Here is a 23,643-nt window from a genome sequence, read left to right as displayed (position 1 = left end):
CTGCCGAAATAAAGAAAAAACCAATTCTTAATTCGCTGCAAATAAAAATGGGCTGCTTGTCCTCTGTCGGCCTTTGGGCCCGTCTCTGTGCCGGTTCAGGCAGTGCGGCCCGTGCGCCCGGGCCGACCCCCCCCCCCCCCCCCCCCCCCCCCCCCCCCCCTCGCGCCCGCATCGCCATGGGGATAAGGATCGACGGCCAAGAATACACGGATCACTGTTTATCCATTCATAATAAGCCGGAAAATCGGTCTCGTGAAACCCTACCCATTTTCCCCGTTTCTCTCAGCCGTGCGCCTCTCGCCTGAAACCCTAGGCAATCTCCTCGTCGCTTCTGTTCACCGGCGAGGTGGAGGACTGATCCGGCGTCCATTGTTGCGCTGTCGTCGAACTCCCCGCCGGCGAGCGCTTTCCTGCGAGGGCGCCGCCGTCGGTGAGATCCTCGGCGGTGCTTCTGCACTTGCAAGGAGGTACGGCGTCGGCCTGAGGGTTGCGAACTGTGAACTACCGACGGCAAGACCACGGTGCGTTCTCCTTTCTTGTTCCCTTGTTCTAATCCCCATCTCAAGATGGCTGTTGATTTCCCATTTGGGGATTCGGGGCTCGAATCTGGGGATTTAGGGTTCCATAAAGATCCGATCTGTGTTCTTCTTCCCACGTTTCTCACTAATCTGAGTTGAGATTCGGTCTCCTGTGCTCTTAATCCATCACGCATAGTTTGTGTGCGCGGAAGGTGGAGGCTGACCCCAAAGAGAACTAGTGTACTTGTAGATCGTGTGAGCGTGTGGCGGACGCAGACCCCACAGAGACCCAGAGGGGTGGACGTTTGACGCCGGAACGGCGACCGGTGAGCTACTGTTTCACCCCGTCGCGCCTGCTTGTTCCACTATATACGCGAACATCCTACTCTTTAATCTGGCCATGAAACATAGAATTAGAATACTCCCCCTCTTTTTTTACTTACTTTAGTTCTTTAGTTTTGGGAAAATAAATAGGGGGTACTTCTTTTCTTTCATATTGGGTGTCAAATGGATCCTGTAAGAATTCCCACTTCATAGATACGGGGTATAAAGTTTATCCAAAAAGTTCCAATTTCAAAACACATATGAGTAATGAGTAGTAGGGGCATATCCTGAATGTGCCTGATAGACAAGATTTTTTCATGAAAATAAAGATATTAAATTTGACTGGAATTGACACTCTATTTTTTGTTTTCTGAGAAAGAAAAAAAATGCTTAGAAATGCATCTAATCTACGAGTTCAATACACTGCACGAACAGTTGATCTGATAGCATGGTGTGCTCCTAGAATCGATGGCGGCACCCAACGACCCCAATCTATTCCACCATGCATCGCAGCTCTCTCCGTGGGCACGGCCGTACCATCCTGGCCGCGTCGTCCTGGTACAATGGTCGCCGCCACCTCGTAGTTGGTACAAGCTCAACTTTGATGGATCCGTCTACCATGATGGCTCAGCGCGAGCCAGTATCGGTGGCGCCATCTGTGACAGCGACGGCTGTGTCGTGCTCGCATTCGCTGAGCTCACGGAGCACTCCACGGTGGGCATAGTGGAGGCGCGCTCGATGGCTCGTGGCCTTTGCCTGGCGCTTGGGCTTAACCTGCAGCGTGTGGTGGTTGAGGGCGACGATCTCGTGCTTGTGCGGCTGCTCCGCGGCGAGGACACGCAGACACGAATCCCTGTGGCGCTGCAGGAGGAGATCCACGAGTAGAGATGGCAATGGGTACCCGAAACCCGAAACCCGATGGGTTTTTACCCTATTAGGGTACGGGTTTGGGTCAATTTTCATACCCATGGGTTTGTTAATGGGCATAAATGTATACCCGACGGGTTCATGGGTACGGGTTTGTTTCTATAGTACCCAAACCCGTGAACCGTGGGTTTTTTAAACCCGATCAAACCTAGTGCATATTGTCATTTTATTTTATAAACTAACAACAAACTTGTTATCTACCTATTTACTTCCTAATTTTTATAAAATAGTGAATGTATAAGTAGTTGGTGATAGTGTTGCTTGCTTGCTATTATAGTTATTGCTAGCGTTATATATGTGGTGGATGTATAACTTAGTGCAAGGTAACTTGATTATACAACTTATTATTTGTAATTAATTCTCTCTACCAATATTTTTTATACCAAATCATGAACTCGTTGATCATTACATAAATTTTGGACCATGATCTCATTAATCATTACGATACTTATTGATTATAAAAAGAATAAGCATATTGGAGATAAAAAACCCGCGGGTAACCCGTGGGTACCCGCAAACCCGATGGGTACGGGTTTGGGCAAAATTTCAAACCCGTCATGGGTACGGGTTTTTTTAATGGGTGTAAATATTTTTCATGGGTACGGGTTTGGGATAGCAAAACCCGGCGGGTTTATACCCGTTGCCATCTCTATCCACGAGTTGCTTCGCTGTTTTGAAGCGTGCGATGTGAGGCATGTGTACCGGGAGGGGAACAAGGTGGCGCACACCCTTTGCCGTCAGGCCTACCACTGCCCCGGCGTGTGGGTAGGGACTGTACCGTTTCTCGTGTTTGACAAGGCCGAGGAGGACCGACATGGCGTGTTGCATGAGCGCGCGGTGGTCCGATGATTGGCCGGGCATACAAAGTTCTGGACGAGAAATTTGCAAGATCACCACCCTGGAAAGGTGGCTTCGCTGCATTGCCACCGTTGATTGTGACCACGCTGAAGTGACAATATCAATCACTTGCTGTTCTTATGCCATCATGCCTCATTCACGAGTTCTTTTCAACTGTGCAACCCAAAAAAACGGCCCTGCCCTTGGCTGTGCTTGCGGGCTTTGGCTTGACATTTGGCCAAAAAACAGAACTAGACAGCCTGCAATTGCTCTCCAGGCAACCGCCATCAGTTTTGGCATCATGCTTGTTCTCTATACTGCTGACACCAATCTCCTGTGCCATGAACCTTGATGCGTGGTGAACAAATCCTTACAAGATATATATGCACAACACCCATACATGTTTAAGACAAGCAAACATCTTTAAGACAAGCACCCATACTGAATATATCAGCCATAAAATATCTCAGTTTAGGACTATAGAATCCAAAACAAACTGCACAATTAAACATGTGACACAGTTTATCACTACAGCCACAAATATTTCAGTTTAGGACTACAACCACAAATAGAATCCTAAGAGTTATTTTTTTCTTCCTTGGGGTCAGTTTCTTTTGAACTGTCTTCTTGGTTGGCGTTGTTATCTTGGTTGGAGTTGAAGTAGGCATAGTGGTCTGAGAAGAATTGCTTTCTAACAGAGCAGCAAGTCGCCTGCACAAAGACATTGCTAATGGTATTGAAAAAGAACATATTTCAAACTAGAGTGCTTGTAAAATTTTTGGAATTACCTCCTTGTCATTGTTGCTCCAGGGCGCTCTTGAATTATGGTTTCCCTAGTTGTTATTAGCCTATAAGGTGTTGACATCTGACTTTTACCACTTGATTTAGTACTATTCTTCCTAGGCTTTCTCTTCCTTTTCTTTGTACCATTGAGTGGGCATTTGTAACTAACTTCTGTGTGACCCAATGTACCACATCTTTTGCACCTACGTTTCCTCTTATCATCGTTTTGGGCTTTTCTTGTTCAGTTTGTTTTGCCTTTGAACTGCTGCCACCTTCATCATGTTTTGTCTCTGAACTGTTGCGCCTTCAAGGAAACTTTTGAACCTCAACATTCTCTGTCTGCCAACAGTTCTTTTGCAAATTGGTGCACCCATATCAAATGAAAGTTCTACTGTGGGCCATTGTGACTTGTCAGGCAGTGGCTCTATCGATCTTTTATATGCCTCTCTGAACTTTGCAACAGAGTAGTATTCATGAACAAATCCTCAAGCTTCACATTTCTGTTTTTTACTGCGGCTAGCAAGGCCAATGCATGCTCGCAAGGCTTGCCCGTATGTTGCTACTCTTCACAAGTACAGTCATGTAAATGTGCCTTGATAGCATGTCGATCATGATAATTGTGGCTGCTGTTGTACACCTCTGCATCATGTATGTCAACTTTCACAACATTTGAGTGTCCCAACCCTCTAGTTCTTGCATTCAATTGGTGTAGGACAGCTGTTAGTATCTTGCCTTGAAGTCGTTCTCCAATTTTTCTCATCTTCTCCCATAGAATCATTATCATTTCCCTTATCAACATGATCAGTCACTGGCAAGTCCTTTATGTCTCTACTCTCTAATCCAATTGTTGAAACACTCCGCTAGATTGTTAGTAATATAATCACACTTAATTTCTTGGTTGAAGTCACATCTCATCCATTTCAGTGAATGATGTTCATCAAGGTACTTGAACACATCATTGCTACCTGAGAACATTTGGGTCATGTGGTACTGAAATTTGTCCTTCTTGTAAGCCTCAACAGCAGGGTACATACGTGAATAAATGCTCTTAATAAAGTTTTGCATGAGGTGCCTAAAACATTCCCTTTGATCAACATAAGGAAACACTTGTACCACTGCTTTTTCTAATCCTTTACAAGCATCTGTGCAAATTGCTAGTTGAGGCATGTCTCCTATAGCCCTACACAACTGCTTCATAAACCAAACCCAGTTATCCTCTGGTTCAGATTGTATTAATCCAAATGCAACATGATACATCCAGTTATGACCGTCTATATCTGTTACTGATGCCAATTGGCCATTCTACCTACCATTTAGTGCAGTTGAGTCTACACTAAGATAAGGCCTACATCCTGCTAAAAAACCCTCAATGCAAGGAGCAAGTGCACAATAAAATCGAGTTAGAGGGGCGACCTATCTTTTGTTAGCAACTCAAACAGCTGAAATATTTAAACAAAACCACATAGCAGAATAGATTATATACCTTAGGTTCATGTCCCAAGAGTTGGAGTTGGGTTCCATGTCCAAATCTGGTATAGCACCACCTCTCCAAGGGCAATGGATCACAGATTTAGAGCCAACATCACAAAATCTATTGGTTCATGCGTCCAAAAAAACAAGGGATTTTAGAAATCGAAGGAGGATAACAGAAAATGAGGGAATACAACTGGAACACCATTCTTACCTCAAATCTGCTGCCTGTGGGCTTGGAGGAGAACAAAATGTTGAGTTATGCGTGCTTGAGTGTCCAACCCTCTATGCGCCGCCGGGGAGAACTCAACGCTCGTTCATTTTTAGTCCAAGCAAACAGAGGCAAGATGACCTTATCTTGACCTAAGGATAGAGCTGTCTTTTCCCGTGGCTGGAGATCTGTAAAAGAACAAGTTGATGGATTATATGAGGCCGGATGGCATAACAACAGTGAGGGATTAGTTGATAGTGGCAATGCAGCGAAGCCACCTTTCCGGGGTGGTGATCTTGCAAATTTCTACGACTGCGTTCTGGAGAATGGAGGATGCCTAAAAAGGTTGATGCCCAACATGTTTAGGACTTTCAACCTATTAGCCTTGTGCATAGCTTTGCTAAGCTCATTACAAAAATCTTGGCCAATAGGTTTGCCGGTAAGCTGGAAATGATGGTCTCTCTCTCTCCTAATCAAACAGCCTTTACCAAGATGGATTGAGGGGGATTGAGGGGGTTTCAATCCCTAGTAAGTCAAAATATCTCACAACCCGTATCAATCTCCTCCAATCCATATGGATTGAAAATAACCGAACAAGCCCTCAAGTATTTTGGCCTCCCTTTGTCTCTCAAGAAGCTTAATACAGATCAATTACACTTTACAAGCCATCATCTTCAAAAGCATAGGATTTACTTCAAAAACTTTGTCGGCAACACTATTTGTTTTCTCTGCACTGTGTTTACCTTACCCTTTTTGGTTATTATTTTTAAGGCATGATTGCATGAAGAATCATTACCTATTTTTAAAAGGAGATTGTTGGGCGACCTGCTTGATTTTTCTGGAAGGGTGGTCTTCAGGTACTCCTTTTCAGGACATGATCTGGCTGCTAAACATGGAGCTCTATGCTTGTGTGCAGAATAAGAGTTAGACCTTTTGTACTATTTCATTAGTGGTCATGCCCGCTATCATGATAGTTGCTAAAGGTTTCTTCTCCAATTCTGTATGTCAGTAGTGCTGATGTTGGATATTTCTATTGCAGCTTTAGGCTGGAGTTTTCCATTTGATATTTGGAGTGTTAGTTGTATTCTTTTTGTTATTTTGGTTTTATCTGTTTTTATTGCTATAAGATCTCGTTTGCAAGCTGGCAGTTATTATACCTTTAGGTTTTCCTTTGTCATGTCAAGGTGTGATAATTTCTTCTCCCATAATCGAGATTGTTGGATTTTGTGTTTGTTGTTTACTTATTTATTATGTGCTTGGTATCAAGGTGTTATTTACTAGTTTCAATAGCTAGAATGTTGTTTGGTGAGATCCTAATATTACTTCTATTCGATAGCTATAATGCTCTTGAGAAAGCTCCGTAGGGGGAAGTCATGGGGATAGTTCTTTGTTATGTATCAATTACTGTCACAACGTTTTTATGATATCTTGTAGGAGGATGGGTTGGATTTTCCTCATATGATACAGTGTGTTATGTTAAAACAAAGAAGCTTCCTTTCAGTAAGGCACCACATGACAATAGGAACCTTTCTGGCATTCATTTAGGCCTCTATAATAATGTCATTGTGTTTGATCATGGTGAAAAGGTATGCACCATATACACCATCCTTTTATATGTTTTGGTTGATTAGATAATACTCTAATTTGTAATTTATACATGGTTAGCATACTCGGATTATAGATGTTTCTTTTATGAAGCTAATCAAGCTATTATAACAGTGCATGCTTATAAATCAAATGATTTTGTGCTCCCCCGTCTCAAATTAGAGTTACATGGTTTTGCCACATTGCCTTCAAAGCATTCTCTGGTGACTGACTCAATTGCTCATGTGATCTTAGCATCAGAGTAATTGTGATGTCAAGGCCACACAAGCACCATGTGATCTCAGCATCTGTTTACCTGATCTGATAGGGAACCTCCTACAGTTCATGAAAAGCTCAAAACCTAAACTTGTCTCCCTCGACCTTGTCAGTCTCAGAAGCATTCTGATTTACCATGTGCCACTGCTGCAATGACAGCATAATCCATGGAACACCAATCAACGAAAACTTCTACAGTAGGAAGCAACAGTACATGCTACTAAATAACAGTAGCAGACAAGTCGTAGCCTTGACCTGAACCAACCAGCCTCACCCAGTAAATAACCAAAACCTTTTCCCAATCAACAAACAAGGGAAACGAAAAATCGCACAAAGGTCATCTACGAACCCTAGGGGTGGGGTGAACAGGTTGATCGAACTTGTCACCCTTTCTACATTGGGTCCAGCCTCCCGATTAGCAGCAGAAACTAGCAAATGACGAGACAAAGACACAATACGAGCAGCGGGGTGCACCCTAATATCCACTAAAGTGGACACGATCGGAGAATAAAAAGAACAAAAGGGATGATTTCGGCGTGCGATATGAACCCCAGTGCTCAACTGTTCCGTTCATCATGGCACGTCGAGGAAGAAACACTGCCGAGATTATTGTGATTATGGCAAACGACAAACTGGGCTTCGCTCTTATGGAAGCCGTGGCGTGGGGTTCGACCGGATAGCAACAAGACACGGCAAAAACTTCCCGCTTAGAAACACTGGCCTCAGTTCGCGCTTTTAGCTCTGATTAAGGCCAGATCGTCGCCATCACCGTCCTGTCGCGTCGCCGCCTCCAAAAGTTGTCCCCCTGTCATTCTCACCATGCCGTGACTCCGAGGAGAGAAATCCGGTGAGTTCGTCACCCCTTTCCCTCTTACTTTCTTCCTCCTTAGCTAACTAGTTTGAACTTCACCAACCGATGGATGGCGCCATAGATGGAAGTTCGCTGGCGTCCTTAGGGACCGCCAGCTCCTAAGTTGCCGTGGCGGCGGCCACTGACCCGTCGACCCTAAATTGGGTTTCAAAAGAACTTCGGGCTACATCTTCAAAGGCTGCTACTGATGAAGGGGTGCTTGAAAAAACAACTCAACAAACTGCAGACCAAGAAGTGGGTGCTACAATTTCAGCAACCCGTATAACAACACAATATCAGCAGGAACAGCTGACTGTCGGCCATGAAACGCTGACTACACTTTCAGCAGGAACTCCACCACACATGAAAGGATGGCTTTTCTGATGATCCTCGGCGGTCAATCCAGCTTCGCCTGGGCCTGCAACAGTGAGGGATCAGTTGATAGTGGCAATGCAGCGAAGCCACCTTTCCGGGGTGGTGATCTTGCAAATTTCTCAGTTCCGGACATCAACGACGGCGTTCTGGAGAACGGAGGATGCGGGCGCGGTACGAAGAGTGGACTACTGTCCATGCATGCATGCTGACTTTTCGGCGTCATAATCGATCAGCGCCAAGAATGATGAAGACACGAGCTTGGTAGATGGAAGGATTAGCAACGCCAAGGCGTCAAGGCTATGCAAGAAGAACATGCGATGCGAGCAAAGCATCACGGACATTTTTTTTATATTTTTTTTATCGAACGCGCAGGAGAACTGCGCATCTTATATATTAGAGAGGAATAAAAAACCTTACAAAAAGGAGATCTTGCCTAGCAAGTCTCCAAAGGCCCCTACACAAAAAACCCAAAGGAAATTACAAACTGGAACCGTAACTTGACCCGACCTCGGCTAGAGCTACAACTAAGCCTAGGCTCTCAAGCTCCTTAGCTCTTCCTATTGCCCAGCTAACACACTTATCTTTGTTTTTATAATGATAGATGAGAACTGAGAAGGTAGAGTTCCATAGTTCTTTTATCTTTGTTCTTCAGGTACAATTCTTATAGTTCTTTTTATCTTTGTTTTTAGGTACAATTCATATAGTTCCATAATTTTCTTGTTTTTTTTTCTCTTTTTCTCTATAATACCATAGCTTCAGCAAAACTGGATCAGTCAATGTTCAATATTAAAAAGGGCAGGCCAGCTTTAGATATAATCATAGAATAAAACACAATTTTTATTATTGTTTGTTAATGCTCCCGCGACAAGTTTGATGCAAGGATGCACACTTAGTTGGCATCGTGCAAGTTTGGGTGCCATGCCAACCTGCTTACATTACATTAGAACATGACAAGAATGAGCTTATCAGTTTATAGCATGCATGATTGGTGAGATAGCAAGCATGGAGACAAATTTGTTGGTTTATAGCTATGTAGAAAATGGTAACATGCTCACAAACCTTCATGGCATCTCCAGGATTGATTGTGGTGAGATGTGCTGTCTGGATTACGAGCAGGAAATTCGGCATTCTTCAGTTTCATGTTCTTCTACGAATCAACACCACTGAGATGATTTGCAGTACTGAAAAACAAACCGGATCTGAAGATGAAGCAACTGAGCGGTGTCCCGATAGGGTGCCCGTAAGGGCGCCTTATGTCTGCTTGTAGAAATGCATCGCGCACTTAGAGGAATAATGCCCAGTTTCAGTTTGAAAAAGGTACAACGCTCAGGAAATGTAAAAAATCAATCGCCATATTACTTATGTATGTCTTTGAATGTAAAAAATGTTAATCGAGTGTTTCAAGGATTCAAGTGGGAGGTCATATATTATCTAATTTGGCGAGTTCAGTCACATATACAATGAGGATATGAGATAAATAGCACCATAAACTAAATATGTGTATCTATGAAGCAGTCATAATGCACAGAGAGAAATGCAATATTAACTCTTAAACAAAAATGTTATGTAGAACAAGGATATATACCATCTGCGTTTGGGAATAATGGAATAGCCTGTGGAACCTCCTCATCAGATTCATCATCAGAAACATCAATCGCCATATTACTTATGCCAAGTGATAAAAAACATTAGGGATGTTCAATACTGAAAGAAGAGAAGCATTACCTTCTTTGGTAGTTGTGACACTGTCATATTTTCTTTTGCAATGCCAAAATTTGTAGCCAAGGGCAGAGATGGTGCTGGTTTTTGAGGTGACATTCAGGGCAAGAGTAGGTTCCACTTTCAAGCTTTTTGGCCCAAATTAGAGGGTTCTAGGACGTGGTGGCTTCTTGGCCTTCGATTTCTGATGGTCCTTGCCCTCTAGCTACCCTTTCTTTAAAATAAGAGTTGTTGCTCGTGGGTTGCAGAGTTGGAGTGCTAAAAAGGTGGGGCATGTGAAAAATCAAGTTGATTTAACTAAAGAGCTCTTGCATCAACTTGAAATAGCCCAAGATTATCGAACTTTGTCACCTTAGATGTTTGGCTAAAGAATTTGTTGGAGAAACACAGTCTTGCTTTGGCATCCTTCTTGCGCGACATGGCCAGATTAAAATCTCACATTGGATGGCTAAAAGATGGGGATGCTAACACCCGTTTGTTCCATTCTTATGCTAGGTACCGAAAAAGGAAGAATTTTATACCCACTTACCTAGTATCACTACTATAGATGGTAGAGTGCTGACTGTGCATGAGGATAAAGCAACAAAATTTCTCAACTTCTATAACGAGTTGCTGGTTATAGTGGAGCCTAGGGACACTACCATTGACCTTGATGCACTGGGGATTCCTTTCTCATGATTTGTCTGCTCTTGAAGTACCCATTTCGGAGGTGAGGTGTGGAACACCATCGAGCACCTTCCATCGGAAAGGCCCCGGGGCTGGATGGCTTCACTGGGTGCTTCTATAAATCTTACTGGCCGATGGCGATTATTAAGGAGAGTGTCATGGCTGCTATCTCTTGTATGTGGGCTCAGAAATTCAGGAATATGGAGCTTTTGAATTCCGCCTTCATCTCGTTGTTGCCTAAAAAGGTTGATGCCCGACATGTTCAGGACTTTCAACCTATTAGCCTTGTGCATAGCTTTGCTAAGCTCATTACGAAAATTTTGGCCAATAGGTTGGCCGGTAAGCTGCAAATGATGGTCTCTCCTAATCAAACAGCCTTTACCAAGAAGAGATTTATTTAGGATAACTTTATGTTAGTGCAACGAACAACCAGGTTTCTTAACGATCAGAAACAACCCAGAATTCTTTTTAAACTTAACATTTCAAAGGCTTTGATTTCAGTCTCTTGGGCTTTCGTTCTCGAGGTCCTGAAGATACTTGGTTTTGGTGTTTTTTGGTGTGACTTGATTAGTGGGCTTTTGGATTCTTCATTGACAAGAATTATTTTGAATGGTGTGCCTGGTGACTACATTGCCCATCGACGAGGATTAATGCAGGGTGATCCCCTATCCCCTATGCTTATCATCCTCGTCATGGATGTTCTTTCTCACCTTGTGCAGCGCGCTTCTGAGGATGGCCTTCTACAACTTCTTTCTTCGGTTACAACACTGTATGTCTATGCCGATGATGCAGTGGTCTTCTTAAAACCTATCCTATCGGACATCATTTTGACTGTGAACCTCCTGATACTGTTTGGTATTGCTTCGGGATTGAAGACTAATGGTGAAAAAAGTAGTGTTTTCCTATTCGTTGTACTAATGAGAAGGTCGAAGTCATCCAGGAGTTGCTGCCCTGTGTGGTTTCAGAATTCCCTTGCAAGTATTTTGGCCTCCCTTTGTCTCTCAAGAAGCTTAACACAGATCAATTACAAGCCATCATCCATCGTATTGCGGATATGTGGCCAGGATGGAAGGCGGAGCTTATGTCTAGGGCTGGTCATGCCACTTATGTCCAGTGTGTGCTAACAGCTAGAGTTATTTACCTAGCTATGGCTTTGGATCTCCTTGGTTGGGTTCTTAAAGCTATCGATAAGCTACGTAAAGGTCTTTTGTGGAAATGAAGAAAATAAGTAAAAGGTGGCCAGTGTCTACTGTTTTGGCCTAAGGTCACCAGACCAAAGGAGTTGGGTGGCTTGAGTATTCATGATCTGCAAAAGCTTGGGTGGGCTCTTTAGGTCAGATGGTTATGGTTGAGGCAGGGAGATCCCCTATCCCCTCCGTTTTTATACTTGTAATGGATGTTCTTAACAACCTCTTTGTCCAAGCTGATGAGTATGGCCTTTTGCAGCCCCTTGCTGGTAGAAATGTCAACAAATAGTCTCTATGTTTGTGGATGACGTTGCACTATTTATTAAGCCTGATGCAGTGGACTAGGTATTCAAAGAAACCTTGAAAGGCTTCGGTGTGGCCTCTGGCCTCCAGACTAATCTGCAAAAAAGTTTGTCTTACCCAATTCGTTGTGACTTTGAAAGGGTGGAGCTGGCTGTTCAAATTCTGGGTTGTGCCTCTAAATGCTTTCCAACACCTTATCTTGGCCGCCCTGATCAACAAAGGCATATTGTTGGAAAGCTCACTCCTTGGATTGAGAAAATTGCTGATAAACTTCTAGGATGGAAAGCTGGTCTTTAAACCTTGCTGGGAGAATCACCCTTGTCAAATCTGTTCTCTCTGCTACCACAGTGTATCTGTTCATTGCCCTCATTGCTCCAAAATGGGCTATTAGAGCCATTGACAAAATTAGGAGTTTTCTGTGGAAAGGAAGAAAGGAGGTTGGAGGAGGAAATTGTCTTATTTCTTGGGATAAGGTCACTAGGCCTTTTGATTTGGGAGGCCTTGGAATTTCCAATCTCCTCACTATGAACTGGGCCCTGCAAATTCATTGGATTTGGCTCCAGAAAACTGGTCCTTCCAAACCTTGGAGTGGATTGGATCTCAAAATCTCTCTCTAGGCCAGAGCTCTGTTCCAAGCTGCAGTGGCTACCACTATTGGCAACGGTTCGACAACCTTTTTTTGGAAGGATAGGTGGATTCATGGGTGCTCGTGCCCAGTTCGTCGCTCCCTCCTTCCCTAGGCGTAGCCCCGTACAACGCATCTCCGGCAAGGAGCGGCCTGATGTGGCACACACCCGCGAAGGGATGAGGTCAGCATCGGCTCACCATCTCCCTCCCTTCCTGCAGATCTCGACGCAAGTTCACCCTGCAGATTTCCATCTCCAACACGTCAGCAAAGAAGAAGCTCTGCGGTTCGGAGGAGTAAACCCTGCTCGCTGTCTCGCGTCGATTGCTTGGTGCGGTCAAGATCCGAGCTAAGATCTAGGGCGCCGGCCATGGAAAGCTTTGGACTCGCCTACCCCATGTCTACGGCGACAACCAGGTGCGTCCTGCCCGGTCCGATCTGCTCAGTTTCGCCAACCCGTCTGTTTCGTGTTTGTTTCTTTGGTAGAGTTTTCATCGAGTGTTTGCTTTTTCTTGCATGGAAAAGCATCGCCACAAGAGTTGGTCCTGGTGCTCACATTGACACGAGGTCGGTAGTACCGACTCTGCTTCTTAGAGGGGAGGGGAGTGCACAGCTTGCACTACATCTTTAGAATGTTGTGTTCCCTGATAACATGGCTGATATTGTTCTTTGGGAAGAGATCATTGTCTTCATGTTTAACCTGTGGTGAAAGTTCCACACTTGCCAATAAGAAGCATGTTTCTTTAGGTTAAAGTGAACTGAATACAAGGGATGAATGGAATGCTTGCAGAGTTGTATCATAAGTGGTCTCTCGGTGTTAGAGTATATATGGTAGGCCCATGTGACTAGGCCCATGTGGCCCATGTATAATACTATATAGCTACCCATTAGGGTTAGCCCAAGTATGGATTTACACTGCAATATGGTATCACGCTAGGTTTTCCACCTTCCCTCTCCTGTTAGCCGCCGTCTCCGCCTGTTAGTTGCCGCCGCCACCCCTTCCCTAGGCGCGCGCGGCCCCATGGTCGGCGAGCCGCGTCCCTCTCTCTCTCCCCTCCTCCTTCCCTCCCCTCTATTCCTAGGCGCGGGTTGTCTCCCCTGGCGGACGACCGACTGCCGACGTCCCTGGTTGCGCGGGCGCTGCAGCCGCCGCCATGCGGGGCCCGGCGAGCCCTGGCGCCGCCGCCGCCGCCCTGGGCGGGCCCCCACCCCTCCCCACTCCCTCCCAGCTGCCGCTGCCGCATCTCCTGCAAACGCGCAGGCACTGGTGGCAGGGACGTGGAGGCCGTTTCCTGCCTCCCCTGCACTCGGGCCGGCGTGGGGGACGCTGGTGGGGCTCTCCCCGCAGCAGGCACCGCCACGACCCTTGCGGCTGTGGCGGGTGCGGTTCCCGTGGGTGCTACTGGTCCGGACGACCCTCCCCTGTCGATTCCTCCGTCGCTTGACATCGATCCGCCGCCTCCTCCACCGGTCGCCCACCAGGGATACACCATCGCTACCCTCACCGCTGCTCGTGCGGAACACGCGGCGTGACAGGCCCGTTTGCGGGAAGCGGCCCTCGTGTGGGAGCGCGAGCGCGAGGCCACCGACGCTATCGCTGCTCAGATTGCTGCGGCGGAACAGCTCCTCGCCTACGACCCACGACGGTGGGGTCACCTCCTCTGCCACCATGGGCGGCACGACCGTCGGAACCGTGCCCCGCACCATCCCCACGATGCTCTGGCATGACCCGGCTAACCCGCTCGTGGCTCAACTCAACCTTCAGGCTGGGAGTGTCCAAAACATTCGCCTCATGGTCCACATCGTCCTGGAGTCAGAGTCGCCATCCTACGCACGCTGGCGGGACATCCTCCTACTCACCCTTCGCCGCTACGCCCTCGATGACCACGTCCTCTGCGATCCCATCGGTGTGGCACCGACTACCGCGTGGGTGCGCCTCGACAGCATCATGCTCACCTGGATCGTGGGGACGATCTCCGTCGACCTACACAGCCTCCTCCGGAACATTCCTCACGCTCGGGCTGCTTGGCTGGCCATCAAGGGTCAGTTCCTTGGCAATGCCGAGGCCCGGGCTCTCCGCCTCGACGCGGCCTTCCGGACTTTTGTCTAGGGGGACCTCAGCGTCAGTGAGTACTGCCGCAAGATGAAGGCCATGACAGACTCACTTGGCAATCTGGGCTGCCCCATGGAGGACCGCATGCTCGTCCTCAATGTTCTTCGCGGCCTCAGCGATCGCTACACCCACCTCCGGTCGTTGATCATGCGCCAGCGCCCCTTCCCTACCTTCCTCCAGGTCCGCGACAACCTTGCCCTGGAGGAGATCACAATGGGTACTCAGGCTGCATTGATCTCCGGCCCGGGGTCCTCATCCTCCTCGACAGCCCTGGTAGCTCTCACCCTGATCCGTCCACCTACTCCGGCACCGTCCGGGCCGAGCAAGGGTGGCGGGGGTTGACGTGGCGGCAGCGGGGGCGATGGTGGGCGTCGCCGTCGTGGTGGCCGCGGTGGTGGTGGTGGTTCCGACAGTGGTGCCCGTGCCCACGCACCGATGCCAGGACCTCAGCAGGGAGCGCCTTGGCCCACTTTCCACCACCCGTGGTCAGGACGCATCTCCATGTGGCCGTTATAGGGGCCCGATTCTGAGGCTCGTCCCCCGGCGGCCATGTTCGCTGGCGCGCAGCCGGGGTTCACCTCGCCACTGGGGTTTGCCTTCGCTTCTTCGTCACCCTGGACCTCGCCTGCCGCTTCGTCGTGCCCCACACCGTCGCCTGCTCCACCGTCCGGGCTGGTTGGTTGGGACGCAGCCACCCTGGCTGCCTTCCAGACTCCCACTCTGACTCCGCCGATGGGTCCCGAGTGGATCGCGGACACCGGTGCTACCTACCACACCACTCCCGACCCTGGTATACTCACCTCTGTTCGCCCTCCTTCTTCCTCTCTCCCTTCGTCCATCATGGTGGCGAATGGCTCGTGTCTCCTTGTCACATCTATGGGCGCCGCCGGCTCTCCCGGCTCTTTTCGCATTCCCGATGTTCTTGTCGCTCCTTCTTTGGTCCACAATCTTCTTTCTATTCATCGTTTTACTACTAATAATTCTTGTTCTGTCGAGTTTGACTCTTCTGGTCTTACTGTGAAGGACTCGGAAACCCGACGCCCCCTCCTCCGATGTGATAGCACCGGCCCCCTATACACCCTTCGGCTTCCGCATGCCACCCCTTCTTCGTCTTCGACACCTACCACTGCTGCTGCTTTTGCTGCCACCACGTCTTCTACCACCTGGCATCGTCGCCTTGGTCACCCCGGACACGATGCCTTGATGCAGCTTACTCGTAGTGCCACTATTCCATGTACTAGATCAAATGATGAGCATCTTTGTCATGCGTGCTAGTTAGGCTGCCATGTTCATCTTCCTTTCTGTTCTTCTTCCTTGCATGCTACTCATGCATTTGATCTTGTACACTGTGATTTGTGGACTTCACCTATTACCAGTATGTCAGGCTACAAATACTATCTTGTGGTACTTGATGATTTTTCTCATTATGTGTGGACTTTTCCTTTGCGTGCCAAGTCTGAGACTTTCCCTGCCCTCCGCCACTTCTTCGCCTGGGTGTCCACTCAGTTCGGCCTCCCCATTAAGGCCATTCAGTGTGACAATGGTCGGGAGTTTGATAACTCCACCTCCCGCGACTTTTTTCTCTCCCACGGGATGCAGCTGCGGATGTCTTGCCCGTATACCTCCTCCCAAAACGGGAAGGCTGAGCGCATGATCCGCATGACCAACGACACCATCCGCACTCTTCTTCTCTAGGCACACCTTTCGGCACGCTTCTGGGCCGAGGGCCTCCACACCTCTACCTACCTCCTCAACTGTCTTCCTTCCACTGCATGCCCGGCCCCCACTCCTCACCAGGCACTCTTCGGTACCCCTCCACGCTATGACCATCTTCGTGTCTTCAGGTGTGCATGTTACCCGAACACTGCTGCTACGGCTCCTCACAAGCTTGCACCCCGGTCCACCCTCTGTGTGTTTCTCGGGTACTCCCTAGACCATAAGGGCTACCGATGCTTTGACCTATCCTCTTGCTGGGTCCTCATCTCTCGCCATGTGGTGTTTGATGAGTTCGTCTTTCCCTACTCCTCCACCACCACACCACCCTCCTCCGACCCTGACCTTGACCTCTTCACTCTTTTTCCGACTGACGCGGTGGTCGAGCCACCTATTCTTCCTCTCTCTGCAGGTACTCGCTCACCACTTGTCGATCCTACTCCTAGCCCGGTGCCTTGCCCGGGTCCGATGGGGTCGCCTACGGTGGTGTCGCCTCTCTGCGGCCCCGTCTCCGCTCGCCCCCGGGCCTAGCGGGGGTGGTGGGTCTGCACCACCTGCGGGGCCGTCGGTACCGACCCCTCCGGCCCGCTTCGCGCAGCCTATGTGGGTCTACCAGTGCCGGCCTCCGGTGCCCACGTCGCCGGCTGTGGGACCGCCACCGCCGGTCCCTCCAGCACGCTTCGCCCAGCCGGTGTGCGTCTACCAGAGCCGGCTGCCGCCGCTGGGGTTCGCACCTCCACCACCGTCGTCGCCACCACCACCGCCGTCCCTACCCATGACCTCCCCTCCGGCGGCACCGCCGGTGGCCCAGTCCCCGCCGGGGATGCCTATCCCTCCGCCGCGGCACGTGTCGCAACACCGGTGTACCACCCACCGCTCCTTCATCGCGACCCGCGGCACGTCCATCCGATGGTGACGCGGCATGCGGCTGGTACCCTACCGCCCCGAGCCATGGCGACCACGACCGGAGACTCCTAGATTTCTCCAGTACCCTCCTCCGTCCGCACCGCCCTGCTGGACCCCCACTGGCGTAGGGCGATGGAGGAGGAGTACGCGACGCTCGTCGCCAACCAGACGTGGGATCTGGTGCCCTGTCCGCCCGGCACCAACGTCGTCACCGGCAAGTGGATCTGGACTCACAAGCGGTGGGCCGATGGTACCCTGGAGCGGTACAAGGCTCGCTGGGTCCTTCGGGGCTTCACTTAGTGCCCCGGAGTCGACTACAATGAGACCTTCAGCCCGGTTGTGAAGCCGACTACTGTCCGCACGGTGCTCTCACTGGCCCTTGCTCGCTCCTGGCCAGTTCACCAGCTCGATGTCAAGAACGCCTTCCTGCACGACGCCCTCACCGAGACCGTCTACTGATGTCAGCCTGTGGGGTTCGTAGACTCCTCTCGCCCTGACATGGTCTGCCGACTCAACAGGTCCCTCTACGGCCTTAAACAGGCCCCCCGAGCGTGGCACCCCAGACTGGCTATGTTCCTGGTGACACTGGCCTTCGTGGAGGCCAAGTCAGACATGTCTCTGTTCGTCCACCATCATGGAGCAGAGACTGCCTACTTGCTTCTCTACGTGGATGACATTGTCCTCACCGCCTCCAGTCAGTCACTTCTTCGCCGCCTCGTCGACGCGCTTCAGCGGGAGTTTCCAGTCTGGGCGTCCTTCATCATTTCCTGGGGGTCACTACTGAGCCTCGCCCCTCAGGACTCCTCCTTCACCAGCGGCAATACACTCTTGACATTCTAGAGCGGGCCAAGATGATTGCCTGCAAGCCCTGCTCTACCCTAGTTGACACGTAGGCGAAGCTTTCTGAGGCCACGGGTGACCCAGTCGAGGACCCCACCGGGTACAGGAGTCTTGCCGGTGCTCTTCAGTACCTCACCTTCACTAGGCCGGACATCTCCTACGCCGTGCAGCAGATCTGTCTCCATATGCACGACCCCCGAGAGCCCCACCTCACGGATCTCAAACGCCTCCTTCGCTACCTTCGGGGCACTGTCGACTACAAGCTACTTCTTCACCGGTCTACCTCCTCCGAGCTCGTCGTCTACACCGACGTCGACTGGGCCGGGTGCCCAGACACTCGACGCTCCACCTCCGGCTACGCCGCTTCTTAGGCGGCAATCTGGTGTCCTGGTCATCGAAGTGCCAGCCGGTCGTCTCTCGCTCGAGTGCCGAGGCGGAGTACCGTGCTGTGGCCAACGGTGTGGCGGAGGTTGCCTGGCTCCGGTAGCTCCTCGTCGAGCTTCATAGTCCCCTCTCCAGGAGCACATTGGTCTACTGCAACAACGTCAGCGCGGTCTACCTCTCCACCAACCCCGTGCAGCACCAGTGGACCAAGCATGTAGAGATCGATCTCCACTTCGTCCGTGATTATATCGCCGCCGGTGCTGTTCGGGTCCTCCACGTCCCGACCACCTCCCAGTTTGCTTATATCTTCACCAAGGGCCTTCCGTCCTCGACCTTCGCTGAGTTTCGCTCCATCCTCAACATCAGTAGTGGCTAGTTGCGACTGTGGGGGGATCCTATGGTGTAATGTTCGGTGTAATGTACTCTTCCTTTTTTGAGTCCAGTCTGTAAACTCCGCTGCGACGGAAGTTCAGACTGCGGGGGGGTGTTAGAGTATATATGGTAGGCCCATGTGACTAGGCCCATGTGGCCCATGTATAATACTATATAGCTACCCATTAGGGTTAGCCCAAGTATGGATTTACACTGCAATACTCGGCATGTCGATGTAATGCACATTATTAACTAATTTAATAATTTTATATGGAAGAAAACTAGGTCCATGTAAACATCAACTGCTTCTCATAAATATCCCATATGCTTGAATTGCATATTCCACACCTCTGAGACTTGCTGAGTCCAAGAGGTCCAAGATGTCAAGGAATTGAAGGACTGAACCGTCCATATGGTGGTGTTTTGTCTGGTACTACAGTTAGAAAGAGGTGATCATTTTTTCGCATCTCGTGCTCATCTGTCATCTGTTAAAATGATTGATTGTGAAACTAAGACAACGCTAAAGTAACAATAGTTTCTTCACTCCAGTTTTTCTTTTCTAGATCATTATTTTTTAATCATCCTCTATTCAGTTCTGTGTTTCTACAGATTTGCTTGAGAATCCATAGATATGCAAATAAGCATTTACGTTACAATTTCATATCACTGGTTGAAGGTAGTACAATACACGGGCTCGAACGAAGTAGTGGAATTATGAATTACAATGGTTTGAATTGTTTGGTTTGGTTTTTGTCCCAAAGAAAATGGGACCAAACTAAGAGAATTTCTTCTACTTCAATTAAACTCTAAAACTGAAATAAGATATAATATTATGAGGCTGGTTCAACTCAAGGAAAATGGCCATTTGTGATTTCCTTCTGTCTGGGTTCGTTCAGCCAGTAAAGTCAAGTTTTGGCGGAGATAAAAATCCCACCATATTATATCTCGTCATATCAGCAAATTTTAGACACAAATTTTCTTATGAAGAAATTTGTCACAGACATGAAATGTAAAGGTACTGAAATGAAGTAATGCAGGCTAGAATTTATGATCAATGCTGATATAAAACAACAGATGTTTTGTATTTCTACAGAAATGAAACAAATACTCTTTATCAGATGACATGAACTAAGAACTAGTCATGGTTTCGCTGTGCCTCCTGTTTCGTGTTTGTTAGTTTGGTGGATTTTTGATCGACTGTTTGTTTTTTCTTGTATTTGTCACGGACACCTTGTTGGGTACAAATTCATACCACAAGTTGTGCTACAAAGAGCTGCATCATCCAAAATGTGATGTCTCCCTTCAGTTTGTAAGGTTTCCTCAGAAACCTGAATGATCTGCACCACATACTGATAAATTGCATATGCATTAGTATTTGTACAGATCCTAACGAAAAGGAGTGGCTTGATAGAGTACAGAGCCCACCCATTCTAGGGCCAGAAGTATTGCCGTTTGCATGAGCATGATTGGACGCGATGTTGCTGCAACTGTGAAGAAATGGAGGTATAAATACTAGAGAAAAGTGGTCACAGTCTGATTACTTGTTTTCAAACTAGGTTATCCATTACCTGATTATATTCAAGGGCATTTTTACCATAATTTTTTTCTCACATAAGCAACTATCTGGTATTCGATGCATGCTATCTCCTAGCAACTCTCCCCTTCCCCTAGCTGTACCGGCATTGATCTCTTACAAGCTCATAACTTTGATCTCCATTGCTTTCAATCCCTTAGTGGTATGTTATCTACCTAGGAAGCGGGAGATCATCTACCGCTATGTTTAAGCCCATCTTCCCATTTCTAGCATATTTATATTTTTTCCATTTTTTGTTTGGTACAATTTATTGTCCATTTTCTAGCACATGTTCATTTTCACAATTTGTTTAGGGTCAGATGAATCAAGAGTAGCATACTGATGATTAGCATGCATTATTCATACTCATGATTAGAATTGGCCCTTTGCATTTACCAGAAAATTTTAGCAGATTGGTTCTTAATATTGACGAGATGTTTCTAATGTCTTGGTATAGGTTAAGGGATGATATTTCTAACCATGGCCACTTGGTAAGCTGGTAAGGACTAAGCCACTAATGAGGATAGGAACTACTCAAGTGCGTAGTTGCAAGCACTATGCTCATGATTCATGAAAGATAATTTCCCTTTTTCTATTGGTTCAATGAAACATACAGAATACTCCTCGGTCTGCATCTGCCGAAAACTCGTGTAAGGCACATTGCCAGACTCTTGGCCTCCATGCTCCGCCTTGAGCAGGGCTGTCTCATGGGGGAGACAGCCTCCATCAACAAGACCTCCTGCCCGGTCCCGCCACTGGAATGCCGACAGATGCAGCTCTAAAGGTGAATATTTCTAAAACTTATACATGCTATTCGCATTCTACTATTTTTTCAATCTTTGAATACTTATTAGTTAACTCTGATTCACCAGCTACAAATGTAGTTGATCATCAGGCTGCAAACAGCCTCCTAGATATAGTACAACTGACAAACTAAAACTGGTGTTCTCACATGTGTTGGTCCAATGCTAATCAGGACAAGATTGTTGTCTAGAAAAATAATCACTTAAGTATATGGTTTCGAGGTTTGTCTTTAATTAGCAAATCATCAATATCTTGGTAGTGATAATTCTTGGGCTACTTATAATGATTACATTGTTCATGCATGAGCTGCAGTTTTATCTCACAACATACACAATGCATCAGGTATGATTGGTCATAACTTATATTTTCATGTCTGACTGCTATATGCAGACATGTATCTATTTGTGTTATCATTTGCTTGTATATATGCAGCTTATGTCCATCATTCTTCGGGTTTGCAGATGACTGCATCTTCGTGTATGAAGGGCTATCTATTCCTGTTTTGTTCAGTTATGCAGGTATGCATACGAGTATGCATACAACTAAATTTGGATCCATTTAGCTTATGTGCATCATTCTTCAGCCTCACGGACTCCTTCCCCTTCTGCTCCCTCGGATACAAGGCGTGTTAGAGTTTGAGACCGCGAGCAAACGTACCCATCCATCCTTTACTCTTTCTCCAAGCCATATAGGTACAACAATAATTCATCTATTGGTACTGAGACATCTCTCCTCTCGTGTGCATTATCTATGTTTCATACTAATTTTTTACTCTCGTGGCAAAGTATGAGCATGAACCTAGTATTAAATAAAGGAAGAAACTCTTCCAGAGAAGATTCGAATGCGCACCCAGCCATCAGCCGACATGCAAGAGTTGAGTACTTTCTTCAGAACCATAGACAGACTTCCAATATTCATCCACCATTTTTTAGTTCCCAATGCATTGTACATTTCAACACAAAAGATACAACCACTACTTTAAAAATGTGCCCTCTACAGATAACATACCCAAGCATGGACCAACTCCATAGGAGCAAAAACATCATAAAAAGAAAAGAAAAATTAAACAGACACCACCAGATTAACAGGATATGCTTGCTACTGTGTTTTTGCAGGGTGTAAGATATACATCACAAGGCCAGTACGTTCTGCATCAATTATCTTGTCCTTGAGGGTCGCCCTTCCGCTTCGTGGTGCCTCGGGGCCAAGATGATTTGTTGGCTCTTGACAAGCGCCTATCCTCCTGCTCTTGCTTGTCATCCAATAACTCGACTGTCAGCTCGGTGGTTGTTTCAGGCCATGGAGTGCGCTTTGCAGGGACGACGACTTCCAAAGGTGGCTCTTCAGATCATAACCAGCTACTAGCCTATTCATTCTGCTTACCAAATACTTTCCATTGCAAAACTATCCTACCATATGCTTCTAATTCTCATGGTCAATACCAGGAAGGGGAGATTATCAGGCAACAGCAAACAGAGATGAATCCTCCAGATCCTCCACCGGTTGGAATCGATCAAGTGGTTGCTGCCCAAATGCCGGTAATACAACAAATGGCAGAAGTGGTTAACGAAATGCAAAATCAGATAAGACACAAACGCCAGAAAATACGTCAGGACCGACTGGAGATGCGACAAACAATAAGACAAGCACAGTTGGAAAGACAACAACAACGCCCACTATCTCTACCACCACCACCAGCTCCACCAAGCTACATAAACATATATATTACTAATATTTGTAAGACCTAAATGTTACTTTAGTTAGTGGTTGGTATGATACTATTTTAGGAGGAATAATAAGGTCTAATTGACCCCATGTGTTGCTAATAAAGTATGGATCATGCTGAGATTTTGTTTGTGCATATGTTTTGAGACAACATGGTTATACACCCTTTCCTTACAAATCTCGAGAACGAGATTTCTGTTAGGGGGTAGGATTTGTAAAGCCCAAAATATGTATAGGAAAAAAATAGGATAAATAAATAAGTACACTTAGGTGTTAATGTTTTGAGAATTATTTGATTTTCTTTTCTTTATGCGCACTTAATTAAGGGAATCAAAGTAGTCAAATAGCAAAACAAATAGTACTAAAAATGGTGTAGTTCAAAACCTTGAAGTAAATCTTGAAACTAAAGGATTAAGTTGAAATTAATAACTAGAAGAAAGATTCTTCATCTATTCATTATTTCCTTTGTAAACTATAACACTCTTTAAAAGTATTTTTGAGTAAAATGAAACCTAGCAAAGGTTAGGGATGGCAATAGGTACATTTTACCCGCGTGCC

General features: G+C 47.2%; 2 long non-coding RNA genes across 4 annotated transcripts; both read left to right on the top strand.

Moving 5' to 3' along the window:
• The first annotated feature begins 213 nt into the window (after positions 1–213).
• On the top strand, positions 214–9,585 carry LOC103629214 (uncharacterized). The gene is made up of 2 exons (XR_554227.2): positions 214–521; positions 9,232–9,585. It is a non-coding gene; the product is annotated as an uncharacterized lncRNA (long non-coding RNA).
• Positions 9,586–14,090: 4,505 nt separating this feature from the next.
• LOC103629215 (uncharacterized) lies at positions 14,091–23,221 on the top strand. 3 transcript variants are annotated; one of them, XR_002263226.3, is made up of 7 exons: positions 14,091–20,486; positions 21,014–21,055; positions 21,173–21,878; positions 21,944–22,052; positions 22,146–22,233; positions 22,476–22,695; positions 22,806–23,221. It is a non-coding gene; the product is annotated as an uncharacterized lncRNA (long non-coding RNA). The 3 variants fall into 3 exon arrangements; XR_004850109.1 differs by having other exon boundaries at positions 14,098–20,486; positions 21,173–21,340; positions 21,822–21,878; positions 22,146–22,695; positions 22,806–23,214; XR_004850108.1 differs by having other exon boundaries at positions 14,094–20,486; positions 22,146–22,695; positions 22,806–23,214.
• The last annotated feature ends 422 nt before the right edge of the window (positions 23,222–23,643 follow it).

The sequence above is a fragment of the Zea mays genome, chromosome 6 (genome assembly GCF_902167145.1).
Source record: "Zea mays cultivar B73 chromosome 6, Zm-B73-REFERENCE-NAM-5.0, whole genome shotgun sequence".
Taxonomy (NCBI): Eukaryota; Viridiplantae; Streptophyta; class Magnoliopsida; order Poales; family Poaceae; genus Zea; species Zea mays.
This window is presented reverse-complemented; position numbering and strand designations above follow the sequence as displayed.